The sequence below is a fragment of the Larimichthys crocea genome, chromosome X (assembly GCF_000972845.2).
Source record: "Larimichthys crocea isolate SSNF chromosome X, L_crocea_2.0, whole genome shotgun sequence".
In the NCBI taxonomy this organism is placed as follows: domain Eukaryota; kingdom Metazoa; phylum Chordata; class Actinopteri; family Sciaenidae; genus Larimichthys; species Larimichthys crocea.
The window spans coordinates 5,833,924-5,843,338 of NC_040020.1; positions in this window are offsets into that span (position 1 = coordinate 5,833,924).

The following is a 9,415-nucleotide window of genomic DNA, read 5'->3' on the forward strand; positions in this document are numbered from 1 at the left end:
ACTTGTAGTCAGGCCTCAAAATGTTCTTATATGTGGCAGCGTAGCTTTCCAGCTGCTTCACCACTGCCTGTCGAAGTGTTAAGTGATACTCATCCGTACCACAAAAAGCTTTGCTGATCGCTCTGAACAAACAATTTCCGTCGCCGTCTACGTTCACAGTCTTACACGGAGGTCCCAATGTGAGGGACTCTGTGACACACGACCCCGTGTGCTGCTCCTCCAGCCTCTCACGCAGTAACTGTGCGACTGCAGAAAGGATAGGGTGGTACTGTAGCTGTGTGCCTGTCTCCTGACAAACAAACTCAATGTCTGAGTCACCGTCTTCTTCTGTGTGAGGACAGTGCTGCACAAGTGCCTCGACACGCGGAGAATTAACACACGCCATGGTTCACAACGTCCAGTCTGCCGAAAACAACTTTGCCCGGTGTCATTAATATCTTGGTTCATATCTAGCTACCATACACTTTAACATTAGTATTTTCTCTTTAAAAAAAAAAAAAAAAAAACCCTGCAAATATTGAGTGAGGAGTCATTCTGTGAAATCGAGTCAGGCTGTTGCCTCGTAACACCATAACGCCTGCCTCCACTAGGTGGAGCAATATTTCTATTGCTGTGCTGTCTATTGAGTGGTCAAGATGTCACTTAATTCACTCCATGTCAAACTAGGATCAAATTCTTTATTTCAAATGGAATAGATCTCATCTCTAATTGGGACTTATTGAGCTGTTTTGGTCAGCCAAACGTAAAACTGTGCACCCTTGCTCATGACACATCATGATCATGCTCATGAACATGTAGCTTACAGTTTGAAACGGAAGATAAAGATACAATCTAGAGTTCATGCACGAGAAATAAGTCAGTAAGCAGCAAATTATTAAAGAGATGCACACACAGAGTTAATTCAAAATTTAGTCGCATTGGCATACTTCTTAGATTAGAGGAGATCAGCATCGCTCCCTGATAATGTCCCTCGGTGCACACATGAGAAAGTACACCGTGCTGTGTGTGTTTTTTATCTGTGACACCACCACAACAGAAATGGTTGTGACTTTTACATTAAGATGAAGTTGTTGTTTACATTTCACAGCTGCTGTCATGACACAGACTTTGTTTTCACAGCCAATAATCAGCTCAATCTCTGGAGTTGTCAATCAGTCAAGTCACATTCTGCAGTGTTTCACATGGCTGCATAAAAGTGTGCATGCAGGATTTTGGCTTTCGAGAGTGGAGCTCTGTATAGTAGTTTGAATGTTTCACTTCATTGCTTGTCTGGGTTTTCCACGCCAGCCTGTAGCCATTACCCAAGCAAGGCAGCAGCAGTTAGATTAGTCAAAGCCATCCAAGCAACACTGCCCACCTCCCTGATCTGCCTGTTAATCACCCATGAATGGGGGACCTGCTTCAGTAAGAAAAAAAAAAAGAAAAAGCAGGAGAATTGAGATATGTTTCCCACCCCCATTCATGCAGCTCCCACTTGTCCATTGCACATAATGGGTGCCAGTCAAACACATCATGAGCAAATCTAATTTAGGTTCTTCCACAGTGACAGAGTCATAAGAATTTGCAGACTGACAGCAGAACACGGCTGATATGAAATCAGTAATAATTGCCTTCCTTGTCAGTAGAAATTCGAGGCAGCACCATTGAATCCCACTGAGCTTTTACTTTCAAGCACTGTTGTTTTAATCAAATCAATGAGAAAAATCACACTGGCCTGAAAAAAATTGTATATATAAGTATATATGTGTATGTACACTGGACCTAAAAATAGCCATCTTTAGAGAGAGAAAGAAGGGGGGTCTTTTCAGTTGAGTGATTGCTATGATTAGGAGCAGGCCTCCACTCCAGTTTAGACAGCAGACAATTCCAGTAGCTGAGAGGGCCAAAGGCATGACAGAGAGGTGCACGCTGCGCCTCATGGGGACAGGTGAATTGGAGCATGTTAACTATGAAACAAAACACTCGTCAACTCAGCAGAAGACCCTGTCCCTATCGTCTGCGGTAATTACAGTGGTAGTTTTAATCAGGGAAGAAGTCCATCACCACCATCCTCCCTCAGCTGCTTATTGTTCCACTTTAAGAGTTATACCTGAGGACCAATTGCATCTAAAGTGATAATGTAACAGAGACAATCTTCTCTGGTTAATATGTTTTAGCTGTGACTATGCATCCAACATGATATTCTCACAACATACTTTTGATTGTTGCTGTAGCCTTAACTTAAAACTTGCAGCATGTTTTTTTTTGGCCACTAGGGGGCAGTGAATCAAGTTGTAAACTTGTTGTGAACTTGTCAGCAAACTTTACGTCCAGCTTTACAGAGCAACATTAGCATTCATGGATAACTTTAGCTTTGTTTTACTGTCCACCAACTCCTGCAGGGAAATATCTTTCTCTTTAGCTGCTAACCATGTTCACGAGCCAAAGTTAGCAACTTAGCCATAGTTGATAACTTTGCCTGTCTGTCATTTGGTGCCATTCAGGTAACATACAGTGGGTTTGACAAAGGTTTGTCTTATATCTTGAAACAATACTGATGAGAGCAGTGAGAGTAAACCAAAACAGTAAAGCTGCAGGCTGTGAAACCAAAACAATGAGCTAAAAGATGGCAAAACATTTGGTAAAGGTGAGGAGAATTGTAGAGCTAGTGGTTATTCTAGTATTATTCTAGTATTATTATATTCTGGTTATTCTAGCTAGTGGTTGTGTGTTCTTCCTTACAAAGCAAACTCTTCGCATACACATATTTATTTATTCAATTGTTATTATGAAAATATTGATTATAGCACATTTAAAAGTCACTGCTTCTCTCCCTGTATATATCCCTGTTTTACTGTAAGTGCTTTTGCACCTAAACTGTGTTGGCAAGCTGTCCAGTGACACGGTAGATTGCTGGACTGAGACCAAGACACACACCTACATCATCACTAACCCTCCCCACTCTGGTCAGTACTATTTGTTGTTGAACCCTCATCCTGCATGTGGTACATTTCATGCCCATCTGTGTAAGCATAACTGGCCTTTTGTCATAGAACACTATTTTCCCACTAACAAGTATTATTTGATGAGAACCTTCGTCTTATTCTGTTTGTCTAAGGCTGAGTTTAGTGGCTGGTACAAGCCGTGACACATCTGGCTAACAAACTGAATAACCTCACAGGTAGATGACAAGACTCTTATCTATGAAGGTCAGCGATGGGGGTACATGCTATTGAATTTTCCCAAGGGTTGCTATGGGAACTAGCATGTTTGTCCATCTGATCTCTGGTCAGTGTAGGCAGACTGAAAAAAAAATCTACCTGAAAACGGTTATTCTGAATGATTGTATGCAGGAAATCCAGAAAGAAGATTTTTTTATATTGCTAAATACTATCAATGTTTTAGCTCCTGATTTCTGTGATGAATTAAATACTCACCCAGCCTACACAGCCACTTGTTCCTGTTCATCCAAATTAGATAGTGCATTATACAATATGATAGATACAGTATTACTGTTACAAAAGCAGTCAAATAGATGCAAAGTTGAAGAGTTACACAACTAACTTGCAAGATTTTAATTAACTCACACAGGGGTATAATTACAGACAGAATCCTTTAAGTGTGACTGTATCAGTGTGAAAATTTACACGTTGCAACATTTCAAATAAAGGCATATTTAACTGCTTCCAGATGAGAAGAGAAATATGTGAGGGAAAAACTGCATTGTCATTGGCAGATAGATAGATGGATATTTTTTTACATATTCATATCTTATTTAATTTTATGCATTATTCAAACTTTAAAATCTAATGTTTGATAGAAAATAAATAGCATGATATGCAAAGTTGTCATACATCATTATCAATATAAATAAGCCCAGCTTCTATTCCCACTTTTAACACAGATTGCTGTTCACCTTAAGTAGCCCCACTACATGGATGGCACGTATTTAAATGCTAAATGTTATGCATTCAGCCTGCCTTCCTTCAGAAAGTCTCTCGTACTATGTGTACACCACCTGGGGTTTGTTCATCCTACTTAAGCAATGACGATTGAAAACATGTTGATGATTAAATAACATGTTTATCCTCCGTGCAGTCAGAAATACATATTCAGTGGGAACATTGCGTATAGGCTACAGCCTGGCCTCAGATCAGATTATTAACATGCAGAAAATTATCACTAAATGATGTGTTGTTCAACAAAACTGTGTCAAGTACATTATGAATTTATATTCCTGGTGTCTTACAAACATTTTCCTCATCCTGTAGCATCTAGATGCCAAGGTGGTGCAGGCTTTAAAGCAAATAACCAGCCTGCATTTTGTACATTTTAGTATGTTGTGATATCGAGATATGAATGCATTCGATTTTGTTGCACAAGAAATTTGGAATGGCTCGATAGAACTCTTTTATGTGTTGCAGGTTATTCATTTAAAATTCTGTCTGTCCACCGTGCTTCACCAGCAATCTGTGTATGTTTTAAATCAAAGACAGTATGAGTAGCAAGAAAGGTGTCTTAGACTTCACTGGGTTTGAGTTTGGGTGACTCAGCTTAGGTAGATGGATTATATTTAAAGTCATTGTGGATGTTTGTCCAGCTATGGTACTGAATTAAATGTGCACAACTTGTTTGAACAGCTTCCATATTCTTGCCTCTTGGCAGTGAGTCACTACAGTTATAACAGCTATAGTTTGAGTTTTCAGGTCAACTGATTTTCAACTGAAGACATCAAAACACCATTTACTCTGAAGACAGCTTTGCACACTCTTGGCATTCGCTTAACCAACTTCATAAGATAGTCACCTGGAATGATTATCAATAAACAGGTGTGTCTTCTCAAAAGTTAATTAGTGGAATTTCTTGCCATCACCCCATGGCATGTTGGCATACAGTATATAGCTCTATTGAGCTACTTGTAGTAATCCGTACTATGGCAAGAACTGCTCAACTAAGTAAAGAGAAATGAAGGTCCATCATTACTTTAAGACGTGAAGGTCAGTCAGTCCAGAAAATTTTTAAGAACTTTGAATGTGTCTTCAAGTGCAGTTGCAAAAACTTTTTAAATTGTATTATGAAACTGGTTCTTATAAGTACCGCCCCAGGAAAGAAAGACCAAGATTTACCTCTGCTGCAGAGTACAAGTTCCTACAGTTAAGTTTTTACAGTCGTTCTTACAGTTGCCTCAGAAATAGCTAATTAATAGCACCTCAGATTAGACACTATATAAATGCTCACTGAGTTCAAGTAGCAAACATATTTCAACTGTTTAGAGGAGACTGTGTGAATCATGCCTTCATGGTTGGATAGCTGCATAGAACATTATACTGAAGGAGACCAAGCAGAAGAAGAAGAAAAGAAAAACTGCAAGAAACACAAGGAACTGACATTAGACCAGTGGAAATCTGTACTTTGGTTGATGAGTTCAAATCTGAGATTTTTGGTTCCATCTGCAGAGTCTTTATGATGCCCTGAAAAAGGTGAACAGATGGTATCTGCATGTGTGGTTCCCACCGTGAAGCATGGGGGAGCACAATGACCCACCTCCAAGGTATGTACGGACTATTTGACTAAGAAGGAGAGTGATGGAGTGCTGCGTCAGATGACCTGACCTCCACAATCAAGTTATCTAAACTCAACAGAGATAGTTTGGGAGGAGTTGGACCACAGAGTGAAGGAGAAGTGGCCAACAAGTGGTCAGCATTGATTGGAGTTCCTTCAACTGTTGGAAAACGATGTAACTTAACCTGGCACCAATTGATTTTTCCACTTTGGAGCATTGCAACAACCAACATCAACATGAATCATGTGGTAGCAAACATATGTCTATTTACACATCCAGCTGTCACAGAGGAACATTTGTATTCACTGGAGTCGTGTCGACTTCTTTTAGCTCTGTTTTGGTCTTCACCAACTCCAAAGTGACAGCTAATTTTATCTGTCTGCAGTTTGGTTTTCAGCAGGTAGTAGCTGCTTAGCTGTTGCTGTTTCCTTTAGCTGGAAGTATATTCATGTAAGCAGTTAGGGTGAACCAAAACAGTAAAAACAAAAAAAAAATTCAGCTGACATGAAAACACGTCATAGAGCTGAGGGGAAGTGCTGAGTTAGGTGACAATTCTCTGTAGGTTTATCACCCAACACGGCACCACTTTGACACTACATGTAGTCATTTGATCCATTGTTTGTATCAAAAATATTGATTAGACCAGCTTCAAGGAAAGTGTCAAAACACATCTCCCACTGCTGATACACAGACAGTACAGTAGTTGTCCTTTTTTATTGAAGTATCCTTCAATTCTGCCGACTTGAGCTGAAGGAGGGAGACAGGTGAAGCCCTGAGACAAACAGAACGTCACAACAGTCGCCAGAGAAACAGCCAAGCTCAATGTGTCACTCAGCCTGTGATGAAATGTAGCGATACAGTGGAAAAGAGAGACCAGACAACAGGAGGGGAGAGGATTAGAAAAGCCACCTTTACTCTGATTCACTGTCTAGCTGTTTGTGTGTCATTTATAAAGGTTACCTTCTGCTCTGCTGTCTGTCACATATGGTACACACATAGACGTGTACATGCAGTTTCACCAGGACATAAAATTTATTATAAATAATTTTTTTTAAATAAAAAATATAGACAGTGAAGCAATTTGAATCCCATCTAAAGCTTTGATCTAGTTTGAAGCGTCTGGGCTCTGCATATGGAAACAACTGTGGTGTATAACGGTAAGTCTCTGGTGACTTTCAGTTTGTGTGTGTGTGTGTATACAGTGTTTGCACATATGGGTCTGTGCTGATAATTTGTGAAAACACGTTCAGGCCAATTTTCCAACTTCTTTTTAGAAGCTATCTTTTCCATGTGACCTTTGGTCAGACAGACTGATAAAAATGTTTACATGATTGCCCTGAATCGAGGTATTGCGGGGGCTGTATTTAGTTTAGTAACCAATACAAGACAGCCAAAAAAGGGGGAGAGAGAGAGGGCGACACGCAAGGAAAAGGGCAGCGGGCCAGAACTGAATCCAGGCCCACTGCAGCAAGGACCCACCAGGTGAGCCATTAGGGAGCCCCCACTTCCAGGTTAACAGGAACAGTACAATGATATGGTATTAAAAGAAAATACAAATAAGAAAAGAGTGGACATCTTAGACTCATTGTTTAAGATGCTGACCATGTAATCGAAATGAAGGCAACATGCCTGAAAAAATATACTGAGTAAGTAAAGGAGGAAATGTTTAAATAGAAAAAGAAAACAAACTTTTATTCATGATTCTTTTTCTTCTTAGTCCTCTTTGTCTGTTCTGCAGTCTCCCTCTCCAGGTGCACTCAGTGACCCAGCTCAGCCTGAGAGTTGTTGGATGGATTGACTCTGGAGAGGAGCTGAAGCCAAGGTGCAAAAGTTGAAGTGGTCTGAAAGGATATACATACTGTACAGAGAGCGTATCGTCCTAAGATAACTTAATAGTACACAATGCAAGGAAAGCACAAGGCATTTCTGTACCAATTAAAACATACAAAAACCCTGACATACATCCTGTTCTTTCTGAAAAACAACATCTCAAATGAAACAAGTTTTCTTTGTGTCTTCCAAACAAACTATTCTGATACATTACACTTTGAAGCCTGTGGAAGATCAAAGATAATCATAGTTGTGGTGTGGAAGAAAAATATGGCTTTATGAGAGGTAAACAATATTTGAATCTGATTTTAACAAAAAGCAAGACGTCAAATCAATTTGCCTGTATCTTGTCCTAAACAGTTTGGCTTGTGATCATTTACCACTGAGGCAGAAGAAGAAAAAAAAAACTGAAGAAGAAATGAGCAACCAGCTCTTGTAGAGGTTTGTGCACTGATGAGCTGCATGTCACATTAATTATGCCAGATACGGGTGGGCTGTGTTTCTGAAGTCTCAGTTCATCTATTTGTAATAATAAAGTAACAGCAAGGTTTTCTGCTAACTGGAAAGCAACTGTTTATGTTATGCATGACTGGATATACTGTAAGCGCTTTCCAGTACAATGCCATGGTTTATAAATAGCACTGTAGCCCTGTGCAAGCTACTGTGGACTCACAGCTGTTGGGAATTGGTATATACTGTAGATACATTCATAAACCCTTGTTACACATGAACTCTTTAATTATTTTCCATCTATGCTAGCCCACAGCTCTTCAAAGTCAAAACCTCATGCTAATAGTGCAAAATGAAGGAGTTCAAATTTCTCTGTTTTTCTACAGCACTTAACTTTCCTCCTCTTATTTCTACCCCATATCACCTGGCATTGGTTTTAAGGTGCCTGGTTATTATTAAGACATCAGTGTCAGCGTCTAATCAGTATTTGTGTGCATTTGGTTTATTAATTACATCGGCTGGTACGAACTCAGAGCACTTGGCGAAAAATATCAAAAGCTGACGCCTGTGTCATGATTAATTTCACAGTGAACAGTCTCCGCGATGTCAGTGGTAATTAGGCATCACCCATTGCATAACACACCATGTGTCAGGGTGGGTGGCATGTGTGTGCATGTGTGTGTGTGTGTGTGTGTGTGTGTAAGTGTGTGTAAGTGTGTGTGAGTGAGAGAGAAGGACAGAGGGAGAGAGGAAGGGAGGGTGGGGGGTAAAGGGACAAAGAAAAAGAGATATGGCTTCAACTGCTTCTGCAGTTCCTGTAAACCAAGTAGGAAGTTTTGAAGTAACGCAGCTCTATAACAGAGCTAAACTCTGTTGTTATGTTACGTTATAATTAGATGTAGCATCCACTGTATATGTTTGTCTGCCTATCGTTGTAGGTAAGTAGCTATCAGGCTGGATATTCATATTTCTCATACCAATTAGAGCTTCGTTTCTAAACTCAGAGTGTCTCTAGTGATTTCTAAAAACCTGTGGAGTAGCTATGATCGGGACAGTTAATGGGGATCTGAATTAAAAAAAACACCAATGGAAGCCTTTGGCAGTCCAAATGTTTTCACCAGGTGGTAGAAACAAATGCAGTGCAATAACTGTTATCTGCACAGCATGATTACTGGCCTACATAGTATTCTATTTTATTTATAAAAATGTTTATGCATTTATGCATCTACTTCATATTTTTGCAGAATCCATATCCAAGTATCAGTGTCTTGTAGCTATATTAAATCTTCATTTTGCCAGGGTTAGACACATTTAATTTTCAGTAGTGACCTGCAGGGTGCCTGGCATGCAGCACGTCTGCAAAAACTTTGGTACAAACTTTGCTCAGAATGAACTACAAAAGGGTTTATTAATCCTGTGAGCGAGGCTCTTTTTTTCCTCCCTTCCCTTTTTTGTTTTTTGTTTTTTTCAAAAATAAACAATGGCCCTTAACACTCAAATTAACACAGATTGGGATTTGATGTGCTGTGCAGCCAGATGGCTTGCTCACTCACTCTCTGGCGGGCTGGCAGTGCAGCTGAGGACGAAGGCACT